The 18,069-nt window shown below is 37.0% G+C and overlaps 1 protein-coding gene across 9 annotated transcripts in view; it reads left to right on the top strand.

Annotated features, from left to right (window-relative positions):
- Positions 1-18,069, top strand: part of NFIA (nuclear factor I A) — a 375,352-nt gene that overhangs the window by 229,799 nt on the left and 127,484 nt on the right. The window lies entirely within an intron of this gene.

The following is an 18,069-nucleotide window of genomic DNA, read 5'->3' as shown; positions in this document are numbered from 1 at the left end:
TGAGTTTCCAGATTGTGGTTCTGAGTGGCGTTCTGTAATTCACTGCTGACCCCCATCCCCAACATTTTGATTTGAAAAAAAAATTTCAAATTGGGATTTCTTTATAATAAGATGAATTCTATACAGGTTTCATTTGATAAACCAAAAAATAAAACCTTCTTAATAATTCTCTTCCCCCCAGTTTTCAGTCACAGCTTTCACTCTTAAAGTAATAGAGCTTTAAGCTTTCACATAGGAACAAAAAATACGGTCAATTAAGTAAAAAGTGCAAGGATGTATCAAAACCATATATATGGGGAAGAGGTAGAAGAGAAGTGGTGTTGAAGGATGCAAATTGTTTTGAGAGATTGTACTTTTAGTGGTATTGATATGGAAGAAATAACCTTCACACAGTGTTGTTTGGTGGGAACACTTCCCTTTGAGTATCAAACTGAATTTCAGATTGGGTAGAATCTACTGGGTCCATCATCTGGTGGGGAAAAAATCTGTAGTTAGATCTGTGGATCAGGGATTTGTGTATATATATATTGATGTTGATACTAGTTCTCATAATCTTACCATCAACTCCTGAGCCCTTCCTCAATGCCTGGGCCTCTGAAATAGGTATTCTTATTCATGCAATTAAAGGTAGTGCCACAGTTAAGGACATGGGTTCTTCAGTTAGATGGCTTGATTTGAAATCCCATCTCTACCCATGACTCTTTGTGTGATCTTCACTTAGTTGCTCAGTCTGTCTGTGGCTTGGTTCCTTCATCTGTCAAATGAGGACATAACAGTACCTACTTCATGGCACTTTGAAGATTAGAGGAGCAAGAACACATGAAAAGGCTGAGAAGAGTAGCTGGCACACAGTGAGTTCTCAGCAAACACTAGCTGTTGTCACTGTATTGTTATTCTTAAAGGCACAAAGAGACCATGCCACATTCTGGTCATTAGGGATTATATAAACCATCACTGGTCTTCCAGGAAGCTTTCCCCAACCCTCCCTAGACTTTGTGCCCTCAGAACCTACTTCCATTAACAGAGTCATATCCTGTTGGATGATAATTGTCCCTATACTTGACCTTCAAAGAGGTGCACCTTGATGCCTCCCATACTGCCTGGAACAGAATAGGTATTCACCAGATGTTTCTTTGGATAAGTTCATGGACGTTTAGTTAAGATCACAAATTGAACAAGAGCCATGTCTGACTTATAAAAATAAATAATAAGCTATAGAAATATTCTCTGACAATGATATATTAAATTATGACTCAGGACTTACTGCTACTTACAGAATATTGTCAAAATTATTTAATCAAATTTTGGCCGTATCATCCACTATTGCTATCATCTAACACAAGTACTTGCTGCCTCTCCTACTCTCAACGTATGCACTTGGCTCCCTAGGCTATAGTATTATCCTTGTTGATCCCTGTAAGTGCGTCTTACACTTTCATCTTCTCCTCTCAGGCAGTCATCAATATTTATTGAGCCTACGATGTGGAGGTCTGTGATGCTCTAAGGATACGGAAATGAAATCAAAAGGTGGTGACATTTGAATTGGGTCTTGCAGAGGTGAATCAGGTCTTCTTGCTAGTTCTTTAAAGGGTGTTTTTGCTAGACTGTGAGCCCTTGAGGACAGGGGATATGTCGATATTTATTCCAAGTTCGTCATCTATACTTAGCTCGTAGATTGGCATCAATAGCCATTTATTGAATGAATGAATCAGGCAGTAGAGAAAACTTGAAGTTTATAGTTAAAGCACATTAAAAAACACACACACACACACACACACACACACACACACACACACATTCAGCCTCTCCCTAACCCTCTTGATGGTGGTTGGAGCCTCAGAATTGGCCATTGAGCTTACTGACATTTCCAAACAATTTACTGTAGAATAGAGCAGAATGCACTTGGCTTCCCCAGCTGTGTCCAGAAGGGCTCCATGTTCAGATTAGCCACAAATCATACCCCTCTTGGTATTGTTGCTAATGGCAACACTGAAGGCCAGAAATGCCTATGTTAGTGAAAAATATTTTATTTCAAGTGCTTCTGACAGTCTACATCTGACCAAAAAGAAGTGTTTGTCTTCTGTCTCAGTTTTTGAGAAAGTGAACTAAATTAAATACATGTACATATATGTGTACACGCATGCATCTGTGCACACAGGGTTCTCACCTCTGGTCTGTGACCATTCCACAACCTTAGGAAGATTTTATAGATTTCCTAGTGTTAAGGAGAGAAATTGAGCAATAGGTGATCACAAACCGGAAGGACTTTGGTGTGACCTGGCACTGAGTAGCTGCCCTTGACTCTTACTTTTGGAAGAATGACAGGTATTCAATAAAGTATCATAGTGATTAGAGAAAAGAAAAAAATATTAGAGCCATAGGACCTGCCCTCCTTCTGAACAAGCAGTGAGACAAAGGCATTCATTTGAATTCCTGATTGGTTGACAGTATGCAGCCTGTTGTTGCTGAATTTTATTTCCTGTTTATTTTCAGAGTGTTGTTGGTTTGGTTTTGGCAATAAGAACTTGGGTCATTTTGGCTTTGTCTCTCTTCTTATTTCACCTCTATCCCTTCATTGAGTGCAGAGAGCAGAATGAATATTTACTTTCAAGCTTTACATGTTATTTTATATCTTTGCAGAGTCTGTGTACCTTTAGATTCAAGAGTGATGCTGTGAACAAACAAAATACTATTTATGTGATTCCCGAGAATTTATTAACAGTGAACATTTCTTCTTAGCAGCAAGAGGAGATCAGGGAGCCTTGAACAATATGTTCACATATATATACAGACTGATGAGCCAATATTTGAAATCAGAACCCTTCCAGAAAATCCAAAATGCATATTTTGTATTTACAGACCATATGTATGAGCCCCCCCCAACAAAACAACAAAACATAGAGTAGTTCAAATATAATTAATTTTTAAAAATCAACTTCTAACTATAATACCTGAACTTGATACTTGGTAAGGGTGAAGGATAGAGGGCGTGATTGGGGTTGAAGAGGAATTTGGAAAGAATTGTAATATTCTGACTTGTAAGAGTTTGCATTCTAATTATAGAGACAATAAGCCAGTTCAGTTGTGGGCAGAATTGCGTAGTATTAAATACCTAATGAAATCCATAAGGCAACAAGTGTTATACCCTAGAGTGTGCTTCACCAAGGGAGCCCTTCTGGAGGGGTGTTCAGAATGTGTGAGGACACTCTTGGACAAGGAGGGGATATGGGCAGTCAGTGGTGGAGGGCAGGGATAGTGGGTGTCCTCCAGCATACAGAGGAGTTCTGAACATTGGAAGGAGTCCCCCCTCAAAATGCTGGTAATGTTTGATGAGAAACATAGAAGAAATTCCGAGAACTCCAGTGCTCTGACTTAGCTAAAGCTGAGTAGAAGATGTACTTGGTCCATTCTGTGAGTCAAACAAAGATTCTGTTCCCTAAAATGAAGGAAATGGCCTGCATCATAAAGTGCTTCAGTGATCAAAGTCAGTAAAGTGAAACATGTCGATCATTCTTCTGCCTAAAAGGGCAAATTCTTTTAGCATTGATTTAAAGCAGTTAGGAATCAAGACCCTTTCTTTAATGATGCTTTCTGATGGCTCTCCATTTATATTGAAGTGAGGAGCTAAAATGTGGAGGCCCTAGACTTGTTAATTTCAAAGAGGTATTTTTACATTTAAGGTTAAAATTGCTTATTTTGTATATTTTTATACCACCCAAAATATTTTCATGTTTAAAAAAATTTAAATAGTTTTCATGTGAAAAATACTGAAAAACAAAATTAGATTTCTAAATACCTATTTTCCAGAACAGACAGCATTCATGTAGTTACCAATAAGAACTTTTAGCACACCAAATTCTTTAAATAATAAAGGCCAAAAAAACCCAAAAACCCACAAACAAAAACCCAGCCATTTTAAAATTTCCTCTTTCTCTAAATATGCCTGTACATTGTTTATTGAAAAATTAGATGAACCTTGATCTGCTTGAAAACAAATTGACCTAGAGTTCATTTCTAGGTTGAGTATCTATAGTTATTACCCCCAAAATACAAGGCCAAAATTTGTGTCTCTGTATTTAGGCTAATGATTGGCCCATGTAGATGGCCACTGCACATTTAAAGAATAGATTTATATTTAAAATTATATTAGGAATTACAAATAATTATATTTTTCTAAACATTTGTAAATAAATCTAGAACTTGATTTCTAAAATTTAACTCTGTTTATTAAAATAATGGATACTAAGTACTGTTCTATGGCACTTTAGAAAAACTTCAGAAATGCCAGAGGACTTGCTTTCAATAAATTTTGTGTTACTTGCTTTAGAGAATGGTTTTATTTTTACTCAGAAATTAACACAAAATTATATTATCTAGCATTATTATTTATTTATACAACTTTTCTGTGAATAGCTACATTATTTATTACTCTGGTCAGAAGAACATAGTTATTTCTACCTGTTGTTTGTTTTTAGTTTCCTATAGAATTCAAGATCTAAGATATATAATATATTTATTATTTATAAGAGTAGCTGCCATTTTTTTAACACATTCTGAGTCTTAGTTTCTTTGCTAAGCATTATAAGTGCATTATCTTGTTATTCCTAACAAATTTGTGGTAGGTAAAACCCATTAGTGCCATTTTACAGATGAAAAAACTGAGACTTAAAATATTTAGGACTCTAACTTCCCTACTACTGTCCCTTCTGCTATTTTATATGTAAATAATACCTTGCAAATGTAATTTTTGAAGGACAAGATAAATGGACATGCCAAGATATTAATCCCTGTATAAGAGAAAAGAAATACATTGCAAGTTTGCCTTGATTTGTACTTAGACTATTTGGTTTTTCTGATCAAAAATTACTAAAAACTATGAAACTGAATGTGTTTGATAATTTCTTATTTTAAATTAGATATATAACTTATTTGAGTTCAAAAGTAAGTCTGGAGAAGCTTGCTCAGTGAGGCAGAATTAGCTTCATTTTGAGCAAACTTTCATAAGCAATGGTAATAACTCGCTGAGAAGAATGGACACTGGCAGGCTGAATCCTTGGTTGCAAGCTGACACTTTGAGGGAATGTTCTTAGCAAAACACTCACTTCAACGGAAATTAGGTCAGCCTTCTGGAACATTTATCATGTATACCTGTCACCAGCAAAACCCAGTCCTTAAAGTGAACTGAGATCACAAGCAATAGTCCCTTCTGCTCTGAGTTGCAAAGGACACTCTAAACCGATAGTTCTACAAATATCTGAGCTTGGCAGAAACTCCCATAAAGCCAAAGCCAATGCTCATATAGTTGCTGTGGGAATTGAATTCCTTAATACTCTGTTTATAGAATTTTGAAACGGCAAATGGATTTGGTCTGTTCTGAAAAACAGTCTGACCCATGGCTTGTTTGGAATAACATCTAGAGTTGCTATAGAAGGATGTAAGCAGACAACCATGTCTGATTTGCAAGCCAGTTTCACCAGCCTCTGTTTGTCCCATACCACACAGCCAGGTTGGTTTTTGCCCTACTCAAGGTATTATTTGCATTTAAAAGAAAGGCCACCTCCTACTGAAGCTAAGGAGTTGCTAATTTGATATAGAAACTGGAGTAGTTAGCAAAATCCAGAGCTAGAGGAGTTAGCAAAATCTGGAGCAATAGAAGTTAAGATAGAGTGTATGGTAAAACCAAAACAACACAAATGAGTCATAACCCAATGTCCTTTCAGTAATCATGTGGCATCATTCTGGTGGTTTCAGAGCAATGTCAGCAAGTATGCGTAGGAATTGGAGTTTGCATCTGTGTGGGTTTAGGTGCATTGCAGCTCAATGGATATCATTCATTGAGAGTCTTATGGATTGAAATGCCCACGTTCAGCAAGCAGTCAAATCTATCTGCTCGGTTGAGTTACCTTCTCTTTGAAAGGAAATAATTACTTACCTTCTTCATATGTGCTTGTTGGGTAAACACACCTGTAGACTTCACTAAAAAATTGCTCATGAATATGTGAAATTGAAGAAAAAGAAGAAATTATTGAATGTGTGTGTGTGTAATAATCTCAAGAAGAGTAAAAAGAATGAGTGGTTGAGAATAAATATTTCATCTCGATGCCTATTTGTCATACATGGAGTGAGGACCCACCATGTGGTGTACACCGTACACATGGTAGAATTAAAAAGATGAGAAAGATACAGTTCCCACTCTCACTGAGCTCTCATTTGTGTGTGTGTGCACGCATGTGTCTCTGCATGACACATCCTTAAACAAGAACTAATCATAGCCTGTGTGAAAAACACCACAGTGGAGGTTATTTTGAAACTCAGGAGAGAACTCAAGAACTCAAAGTAGTTTTGTCTGTGAGGAGTAGGTGGTAAAACAAAGTTTGGTTTTAAACGGTATCCATAGAAGGATGGGCCTGTTACATATGAAAACCCACAACATTTGAGGGGCTGAAGGGAATAAATCTACTGATTTATTGGGTATGGAAGAAATCTACTGATGATTTTTCTTGCTGGAAGAATTGAAAAAAAAAAAAAAAAAAACCTTTCATTATCACACCCTATTAAGCCAGGACCAGGAAACAATTTCTAATCAGCACTCCGATCTGGGCAGAGATTGTGCAGTCTTTTGTACCAGGCCTCAGATCCGTGTTCTCTATTCACACATGCTCACTTCCAGCTGTTGTCATTGAAATCCCACATAATCTTTTAAGGTCAAAGGGCAGTCACCCATGGCTGCTGCAGTTAAAAGGTTATGCTGATTTCTGTTGTCAAATATTGGCCCCTTTCTCTCCCAATCACTCCCATTCTACTTTTTTTAACAAGAAAAATCCAGCCTAGAATTGTATTACATGACTTTAAAGTCTTAAAAGTGTTTCTCCATTGTGCTAACACGACATGGCCTGAACAGTGTAATTCATTCTGATATATTCACAAAGAATTTTCTGGTACTTCTAAAATACTTTGTGTTTGTGCTAAGCCAGCAAACTTCAAAGTATAGGGGCCCACACGATTTGTGGCATGGTGTAGTATCTGCAGAAATGTATAATATAGAGTCTATAATTTAATAAATGCTGTGAATTATGGCATCAGTAATTAAGTAATTGCCGGGTGAGAGCAAGAATTGCATGGAGCAAATGACTTTTAAAAAGATGAATGCACTTTGTATTTTGTGGTTCTAAATGTTAACTAATATTATTATATATTTGGAAAGTGGCATCTACCTGCTGGTTTTTTGTTTTGTTTTGTTTTGTTTTGTTTTGTTTTTTGCTTTTTGTAGTCTTGGACAAGTATAATTGCAAGGATTCTTTTGAAATATATTGCTTCAGCTCATCAATGATTTCCTTTCCATGCTTGGTGAACACAACATCAGTGCCGAGTGTCTTAAAATTAGCACATGGCCCCTGGTCATTTTCTTTCCTTGTCATTGGATGTGTCCCCAGGTGGTTTAGCAAGCAAGGCTCTCTGTAATGTTTCTCAGCAATGTGAATTAAACCCAAAAACGAAGAATAGGACAATGCACATTAAGGGTTTTTTTTTTTTTGCTGTTTTACACCCATAATCCAGGGTAGCCTTCGGGTGATCCAGTTTATTTCTGTTTCAATTAAGGTATCAGTTTCTGATGTATTTAGAGAATAACTTTCCTTATTTTTTCTCCAGTGTGTGTAAGAGTTCATAACTAGAAACTGAAGCTATTACAAATAGTTTGATCCACTTGTAGATTACCAGTTATTACTGTCCAGGTTTAAAGAAAACTTTGATTCAGAACTTAAAAACAATAGTCATTTAAAAATCTGTCAGTTCAGAAATTTTAATTTAAAAAATCTTTTAAAAACATACTTCTAAGTACATTAAAAGACAAAATTAATCTTAAAGTATTTAAAATTACTGATTTTATTATGCTAATGATACTGGAATTTACTTTTGCTATAACATGAAACAAAGTCTTTTTCTTTTTTTAAAGATTTTATTTATTTATTCATGAGACACACACACACACACACACACACACACACAGAAAAAGAGAGAGAGGCAGAGACATAGGCAGAGGGAGAAGCAGGCTCCATTCAGGGAGCCCGATGTGGGACTCGATCCTGGAACTCCAGGATCACACCCTGGGCTGAAGGCAGACACTTAACTGCTGAGCTACCCAGGCATCCCCTGCAAAGTCTTTTTTTTTTTTTTTAATGGTGCTTAAAAAAAATAATTGTGTACAGCAAGTGTTTCTCTGTCCTTATACACAACTACTCTGTAGTTGGGTCCACTTGCAAAGTATCTATTTCTGCTTATGATATCCCTTATAAATCTATGATTCTAAATGTTTAGGGACAGTAGGAAAACTAATTTGTTGACATGAGAGAACTATGAAAGAAAGGCTATTTAGCCAAGAGGACAGAAAATTAGAGGCCAAGGGACTATCTTCAAATACTTGAAGGGTAGCAAAACACAAGAGGGATTAAATTTATTCTGGCCTGTTCCAGAGGATAAAATTGAGGTAAATAGAAGTTATGAGAAGGCAAACTTATTAAATGAATTATTTTTTAAATCACACTTCATTACTTTGTTAAAAGCCTTTGTTACAGTACAACAATTACTCTGGTGCTGGGTGATCCTTAAGATCTCTTTGCTTCCAGTTGATTCCATGTTGTCATGCATTCACTATTTCTAAACATGCAAATAAGTAAAACTTGCTTTTCACTTTTTATTTAGATTTTTTCCTATCTGTTAGACATAGTCCTTTAATTAAGTGCTTAATCCTTGTAACTCAAACTCTTAAACCCTCTTTATGTGAAGTCATTGAGCAATCAAATTTAATTTAATGAAAAACTACTCTTCTCTTACTAAGTGTAGGAATTGGTGAAAAGATATAAGTCCTTTGGGTTAGACTGAATAAATCAAGTCTCTGGTATTATAGATGATGGATTAAAATGCAATAACATTTATTATACAAAGAGAACTAAATGAACCTATATTCTAATCCTAAATTCTGCCACTAGCTGTGTGACCTTCAGCAAGTCACTTAACCTCTCTGAGCATAAGCTTCCTTTTCAGTAAAATCAGACTATTGCTAACTACACAGAGTTGGAGCAGGAATTAGAGCTAAAATGTCCAAAGTGCATAGCACAGTGCCAGACACATAAATGGCAGGTAAAGGATATTTTTGATTAAAATGAATACTATCTAGAGAGGTGCTGGGGATAAATTTTTAAAATAGCCCACCTTTATAACATCTGTTACTGGCTTGATCCATTTTCCTAATTTAGATATGTCAGAATGATTGCAAGTAAAGATGCAGAGCATCCTTGGGCCTTGCATTAAAGTGTGAATTAGCCTGAAGAGTTCAGATTCTACTTTCACCTCAGCACATTGGTACATAAACCAAATGGGGAAAACAGGAAAAGTTGCAGAACAATCTATCTAAAGAATGATATTTGCCAAAAACAAATGGGGTCCTTGTCAAATTTTTTTTGAAAGTCGTGAGTTAAAGAATACTAAAAAACTTTATTTGTTGCAGGAACTCTCAGAGGCTTTAACATGTAAATATTTCTTGTCATTCTCCAAGGGTGGGTGTGATGGTCTTTTCTGAACTTACTTAACTGTGGAGATCTTTATTTTACATATATTTGTATCCTTTTTAAAAATTTATTTGCTGTGGGGCATTTGGGAGAACTATTATACATAACATATTTTGGGAAGTACTGATGTGAATTCTAATATGGAGGATAGAGCATATCAAAATTTGGAGAATAGCAGGTGGGACATCTTGGCTGCCGCATATGGAGTCTATATTTGGGTAGTATTGGAAATATACCTTAAACACTAGAAAGGTGTACTAGAGGACAGATTTTGAAGGGCTTTAAATATACAGTAGTCTAAATTTAGTTCTCAAAGAAATCATGAAATACTCACAGTTTTTTTTTTAATTAGACAAAAGACACCAACCATCCATTCATTCTCTCCCTACCATTGCTAGTAGATTAACATGGAGAGAAAATGCCCAACAGGTGTCCCAAATTATTGTGCCTACAGGGGCCTTACAGATCATTAAATAAATGAAATATAATAAAGAGTATTGGGGAGTGTGGCACATTTGTAAACTCATGCCCAGTTTCAAAACATCCATATGTAAAAAATAATAACCAAGAAAAGTATGTTGACATACTGGAATTGGCCTGTTGGCTGCTCTTCTGTGACACTTTAGATTTTAAAAGCAAAGGTTGGCGCTTACGTTGGTTAAGGTAAGTGGTAGCCTGCTATAACAAAGAGAAAGGGAAAACAGACAGTGGTCTAAGTACACTAAAGTCTTTTTTTCTTTTTGGCGACTCTTCCAGATGACCAGGCTAAGTTCAATGGGTGCTTCTGCTTCACACTGTCATTCAGGGTCCCACATTCCCTCTGTTGTACTACTTTGCCATCCCAGGGGCTCTGTCCTTGTCTTTGTGGTTGAAACTGTTCTAGTTCACAAAAAGAGGAAGAAGAGTGCCTAGGGCAGGAATTTGTTTTCAGGCAAGTTGGGTAGAAGTTGATTGTCTCACTTCCATTCACTTTCCAGGGGTGACCACTCCTCAAAGAGGCTGGGAACTATGGTCTATAGCTGTCAATCATGGATGTGCGTGGACAACCAGCAGACTCGGCATAGGATGTTACAGTAATCTCCACTAGTCTTTTCCTAGAAAAGTACTATAAAAAGACCCAATTTTAGATAAATATGCTACTGGAAATCTTGGTGTCCACATCTTTCTTAACTGGAAATGTATCGTCCCTACCCCTCCAAAAGTAAATACCTTGTGCTATTTTTGCCAAATCTCCAGGGCCTAGGACTGTGCTTGCCACGTGATAGGATTCCAATACGTATTTGACGAATGAAAGCGGTAAACCAAATATTGACTTTATGGATATGGAAGAACAAACAAACTAAAAACACAGATTAGGTACCTGTATTGAATAATACCTGAGCAGGGCAGGGAAATTTAGGGCAGCAACAAAAGGAATCAATAGTACCTAAGTCCCATGACACATACTCCAAAAATCATTTCTTGACTCATCCTCCTCTTCAGCTCAGACTACATCATTCCCATACTAGGGATAATTCCTTGATGTGTTGTGATAAACCAGGATGTCAATCATAACCATCGTACAAATGCATTTATAATAACCCTCTGCATCTGAGAATCTTAAAACACCTCTTTCATATTAGTGGTTAGCAAATACTATTTCTTTATTTTACAAGTTCTCAGGCACAATTTCCTAGATTATTGCCAGTCCAACTATGTATGTCAGTCTTTTAACGTTTACTGTGAGCAGACTACTGAACAAAACTCCACCGGTGAAGATTAATTACACAAAGAGAACATCTATGTTATTTTTATTGCTACTGCATTCTTTTAGTAGATGTCTGAATTTTTGGCATTTTTGTAATATTAGGTATTATTCTAAAAATAATATCTCATTATCAATGAATGGCAGAATGATTTAAATAGTCACTGTAGAGTCATGAAAAATGGGACCAAAATTTAGAATTTGGGCTTAATGGAATACCACCTCCTTTAAAAACTTATTTTCTAAAAGATATTCCAAATTAAGAGGACAGAAGTAAGGCATCACTGGAGATAAGCTAATCATTATTTCCGTTGTGCTTTAGAGGGCTACTAAATCCAGGTATCTCAAGTCACTCATCTGGATCATTAAATAAATATTTATTACACGCCTAGACCAAGTGATTGTTCTGGGCTCTGAAGAGAATGTAAGATCAAGAAATTGTTGTAGGAGTGGAGAGTTTGTTGTAGGAGCACAGAGCTAAAACAGATAAACAAATAACATCCACATAAGGTAGAAAGAGGCTGTGACATGAGGCAAGTAGAGCAGAAGTTCTACTCAACAGTATTGATGGAGCAGACATTCTACTCAATGTTCCCTTTCCTTAGGTGGCTCCTAAGCCAATGGGGAGTTTAGGCAAGGAGAAATTAAGATTCTAGGGAGGAGCAGTGTGGTGAAGGGAGACTTTCCTTTAGAAGGATGAGCATGTAAATTCTGTGAGAGCAGCATCCTCAGGACTTAGCCCAGGGCCTGCACATCACAAGTAAGCTCCAATACTTGCAGAATATAAGTGCATGAGAGCAGTGGGCTCCTTTTCCTTTGGAGTAGCCCAGACACACAAGCATGGAAAGGCCTGGTCATTGGCCTGTCTCTTCCTGGTAATGAAACCTGATTCACCAAGGGCAGAATAGAATAGAGATGCATTCTTTTTAATGAAATGACCTGTGTGTTGTTGTTTGTCTGCATCCTGATTTGCCAGAGGAGATTTGATCATTTAGAGCTGAGAACCCTTTGCTATCCCAACAGGACAAACAAAAGCACCATCTAGTGTGTCAGTGTTCCTCCTCAAATGCATTCTCTGACTCACGGACACTCAACTTCCTCCCAAGGCCAACCCTCTGGGTGGTTTGTCCTGAGTTGTTACTTCCCTTCGACCTCTGAACAGTTCTGCAAGGTGACCTGTCTCTGCAAATTGAACTTTTTTCCTTTCCTGCTTATGAGGTAGATAGATGTGCAATTCCTTCATGAGATGAGATTTGGTTCCCATATAATGGCATTTTCCATAATAACTGCTGATATCATCAAGGTAAAGATAGAACTGCTTTTCCTAACCACCCATAAAAGAATTTAGCTTTTTATATTTCTGCCTCTCTTCAAAAGCCTCATCTCCCCATCGTGAGTACAATTGACTGCAGGGTATTGAAATCTGTACTCTAATTGGGAATTCATTGAATAAGTTCATTCAGGGAATGAACTTTTTTTAGCCATTTTATATAAAATGAAAAAGGATCTGTCCCTCCTTTCAAGCTACGATACAGTTGCTCCTGAACAGTGGTTCAGAACTGAAGAGAGAGATTGCTGCAAAATCTGGGTTTTCCGCTAAGACTAACTTCACAAAAGTATGTTTTGCACTCGTTTCTGTATTCAAAATTTAAGTCTTGGGACCTTTCAGGGATGTTTAATCAGCTTTCCAACTGAGAATCTTTTAATGTGAACATTGAAGTTCAGAATTACTGAAATTGACCTTTTTATTTTCTTTTCCATTTCTCTCTCATCTTGCAATAAAGTAGAACAGCCAGATTAGTGTTATTTCCCTGAAAGTCATTTTTATGATTTGGTTTGTGTTAGCAAGAATGAAATATTAATCTGCTCAAGTTTGCTTAGTAATTACATTAGACGTGTCACTTTTTCCATCATTTCTTAGGTTTCATTTCTCATTGCTTTCTTCCTCTAGAGTTCACCAGTGGGTTTCCAAATAATTGGTGAAGGAACAAAACCAGTTTCATAGTCCCTTAAAGTTACATGGAGTGTTTACACATACCTTTCCCCAGAGACACATCACAGAGGAGATGGTCACATCAGGACTTGTGAAATCATTCTACTTTTTATTTTAATTTTTCCAATTATTGTATAGTCACATATGGTCCGCCTCCTAAATTACACGCATTCTATGAAAATCAGTGTGAGGGAGCAGGTTGCCAAGAGGACAAGGAGGATCCAATCGTGATTTTTGCAGCAACTTTCCCAGGATCGCAGAAGATCCTAGTTGAAGCTTGGGACTAGACTCTTTTTTTTTTTTTTTTTTTTTTTTGGTACTTTATGTCCACTAAATCATGCTTCCCTTTAACTCTGTTCTAACTCAGGCCCCCAAAATAGGACCACAGTCACAACAACAGGACAACCTCTTGGGCATTCCTATTTTTTTTGAAAAATTTTTTTCACTTTTATGATTATTCAGATTAAATCTAAACTAATAAAACAAAAACTATGTTGAAACATCAAAGATTTATTTATTTTTTATTCTTTATTTTTATATGTGTATCTTTATTGGAGTTTGATTTGCCAACATACAGTATAACACCTGGTGCTCATCCTGTCAAGTGCCCCCCTCAGTGCCTGTCACGCAGTCACCCCATCCCTCCGCCCACCTCCCCTTCCACTTGTTCATTTCTCAGAGTTAGGAGTCTCTCATGTTTTGTCACCCTCTCTGATTTTTCCCACTCATTTTCTCTCCTTTCCCCTATAATTCCTTTCATTATTTTTTATATTCCCTGTATGAGTGAAACCATATTAGGCATCATCTCTCATCAGACAACCTGATGGCACCTTCTTGATGGGAAGCTCCATCCTGAATGGATTGTCTCTTCAGTCCTTGTCCTATTTAGTCTGGAGGGACTATTTGGATTGTTCACTTTAATAGTTTTCAGATGTACATTGGCTCCATTTTAGGTCATACTGTATTGCTAGAGATGAAAGAGAGAAAGAAAAAATAAGTTCTGTCAACATTTCTATAAAAAGGAAAATAAACATCCTTGAGCTCAAATTGGATTGTGTTCCCTCAGAGACAGCCCTGGAGTGCTTACTGCTTACCAGGCACTGTGTTAGGACCTGGAGGCACAGAAGATGTTCTTTCTCAAGGGGCGTACAGTCTAATACGAGAAGAAGATAAAATTACAGTTCAGTGTGCTAGGTCCTAGATTAGAGGTGTATTCTGTACACCTGGTCAGGATTGAGAAAAACAGTCTTTGCCAGCAGTGCAGGTAATCAGGGAAGGTTTTGAGAGAATGACAATAAAGCTGAGTCCTAAAGGACAAGTAGGAGGTTGGCCAAGCAAAGAGCAGGAAGGACAGAGACGTCCCAGGAAGAGGGAACAGTGTGGGGAGAGGAGTGAACCACAACCATGGTGAAGCAGGTATTTCCTTAGGCCCACAGGTAGGGCCAGAAGAAAGAGAGAAAATATTTTTTTGAATGAGCCTAGAGGGGCACCTGGGTGGCTCAATCAGTTAAGCAGCTGCCTTTGGCTCAGGTCATGATCTCAGGGTCCTGAGATCGGGGCCTGCAATGGGCTTGCCACTCAGTGGAAGCCTGCTTCTCCCTCTGCCTTCTGTTCCCCATGCTTGTGCTCTCTCTCAAATAAGTAAATAAAATCTTTAAAAAAAGATGAGCCTGGGAGGGAAGATAGAGACTATGTCAGGATGATATGTAATGGAATTTGTACTGTACCCCAAATTCTCTGTGGGGCCCTTGCAAGATTTCTGACAGGCCAGTGAGTTCTGAACACATTAGATTTATCTCAGTCTCTAGGATCTCATTCTTTCCTACCCCAGGGCCTTTACACACACTAATCCCTCTGCCTGAAGGGCTCTTTCCCCTTCTTTTCCTGCCTGTCTCCTCAGTATCTTTCAGATATCAGCTCTTAAGAGAGACTATCCCTGACCACACTTTCTAAAGTATTTCCTATTTATTTTCTTCATTTCATTTATGTCATATATAATTTTTTAAATAATTCATTTGTTTTTTTGTGTTCATCTGTTTCTAATCCTAGACTGTAAATCCGTAAATTCCCTGAATGTAGGAACTCTATCTTGAGCCCTTAGCACTATGCCTGGCTCACGGTAGGTGTTCAGTAGATATTTGTTGAATAAATGAATGAGCCTTCAGATTTGCCCATTGTTGAGACAGCTCTGGCTGCAGAGTGGACAGTATACTAAGGAGACGACAGGACTGATGACAGAGAACACAGTTAAGAGGCTGCCCCATCAGGCTGTAATAATTGGGAAGAGCCTGAGCCACAGACTTGGCACTGGGCAGGGGAGGGTTAATGGAGATGTACTTGGAGTCAAGAAATTGTAAAAAATGGAATCAGGATTTGTTGGCTGTGGATTTCTGTAAGAAGCAGTATTTAGGGATGACACCAAAACATAGAAAGCAAGATGTTGGTGGATGGCTCATTGAAGTAGGTAATTCCACAGTGTCAGAACAGGTTTAGGGAGGAGAAGAAAATGAGCTTGGCTTTGGACAGGTTGGATCTGGAGATACCCATGGCCATCTGGGTAGAAATATCCAGTAAACATTTTGAGAGAGCTCTTGGCAAAGGACAAAGATGTGAGAGTCATTGGCCTGTAGAGCCATCCATCCACTCATTCAACACATTTTCTCTTACCAACCTTTGTCCCAGGCATTAAATATAGCAGTGCAGGAAACAAACGTTACTCTGATATTCATGAATATCAGAGTCAAGACTGGTAACAGATCATGGAAACAGAGGAAATAACTAGGAAATATACTCATTGAGCACAAACCCTGGTGAAACCACATCTTAGAGATGGACAGAAGCAAAGGGCGAATCCAGAGGTGGTATTGGAATGGATGCGTGCAGGTGTTTCCTCCTCCCTAGTCCTTGCAACCAAACTAAACTCAGTTTTCAAAACACAGTGCTTGCTTTTTTTCAGTGGCACGATTGAAGTACATGTGTTCACATTCACTCTGCACAGAAATTCTTGTGAAGTTGTCCATAAAGTAAGGAATTTCAAAGTTTGGAACTGAAACAAGTATCAGCCCGCAAGCAAGAGCTGCAGAGATGAACGAGAGCTGGAAATCAACCCTGAGATTCCCATTTAACAATGCATTTCCTTGCTCTCGTTAGGTGTGTCTTAAGTCAAACTTAACGTATGTTGTGGTTGAATTTGCTTTGTTATAGCCTGTGGGATTAATGCAATGTCAAGGTAAAAATGGAAAGAGATGTTCTCATCGATTTTGACAAGACGGCTTTAGAGAATTTTTTATTTATTTTCTTATTTTTATTTATCAGGTGTCTTTATCCAAGAAATGACACCTCCAGCGCTTACCAAGTTAAAGTCAACCAAAGACCTGGGTGGGGGTTGTTTCAAGAAGTGAAATTTCTTAAGCACGTCTTCAAGTGAAAGTTTGCCATTTAACTTTAAAAAGCAATTTATAGTTATTGCAAATCCTACAAGTTAGAGCTGTGTTTTATCTAAAACATCATAGATGGTATTTGATATAAAAATTAACTGAAAAAAATTTCAAATTCAGAAAAAAAAAACCTTTCTTAATCCTGAGGCAGTCAGAAAAAGAATAATTTGAGGGTACCTTTATAATTCTTCAAAACATAGTAATTTGTTGCATGTGTTTATTTGCATGACATTTGATGAATTTATTGATGTGTTAACTATACCATAGGTAAATTTGTTTCCCCTTAGTAATGAGCAAAAATCTATTTTTTGTCAATACTTATGGGCATTGTTATATATTCAAATTGACCTGTTTTCTTATGTTACATTTCTTAAAAGTATGTTTCTTATTTCAAAGGACAATTATTTTAAAAATCCCTTCACCCAACTTCTCCTTTGGCCCTATTTTTAAAGCAGGTGATTATGCTAACTTTATAGACATGTCTGAACTAGATTTTACCTATCTAAGACTCAGAATCAAAAAACTTGAGAAGCAGAGAGATAACATATCATAAATTATGTACTCCTAGCTATTTATAAGTTTTATATTCCAGAATGTACCATAAAAATAAATAAGCAAGTGAATAAGAGATGTAACTGCAGATATCTTAAAGAAATTCATTATATCCAGCAAAAATAAAGCAGATGCGAAATTCAGAGATTGTCATTTTGAACCATTGGTTTATTATCTTTTCTTAAAAAAAAAAAAACAGACTCAACCCACCCACTCACAAAAAAAAAAAAAAAAAAAAAAAAAACCCTTGTTCTCAAAACAAATCTAAATTTTCATTGGTGCTCAGAAGGACTTATTTTCATGTTTCAAGGGCTAGGGCTTGCTTTTTCTGGTCTGGCTTTTTAAAGATTCACCCTTTGATACCTCTAAAAATGAAGAGAACATCTTTAAATCTTGTTTGATTTGAATGAATGAATAGCTAATCCTGATCAGATGTTTCTTTAGAGAATAATGTTTAAAAATTGTTATGGAATTTAGGTATCCTGGCTGATTCCTAGGTAGGCTGTTTTCATCCCAGCTGTTAAGGTCTCAGAGGTCAGCCAAGGTAGCCATTTATTTTAAATCTTCTTTTGTTTCAGATTTCCTGTTGAGTTTTTTTTTTAAACCATTTCAGAAATCACCCAGTTGTGTCATAGCTTTCCATAGCCCTCAGATTCAAACCAAAAAACCATCTATGTAACTAAATGACTGTACCCTCCCACATAAACTCTAACTAGAGCAGAATATGAAATTAGACATTGCCTTTTTTAATCACAATGAAACTAATATTTAGAATTC

This window comes from Vulpes lagopus, chromosome 10 (genome assembly GCF_018345385.1).
Source record: "Vulpes lagopus strain Blue_001 chromosome 10, ASM1834538v1, whole genome shotgun sequence".
Taxonomy (NCBI): domain Eukaryota; kingdom Metazoa; phylum Chordata; class Mammalia; order Carnivora; family Canidae; genus Vulpes; species Vulpes lagopus.
Note: the sequence above shows the minus strand (reverse complement) of the source record. Positions and strands in the feature narration are given on the sequence as shown.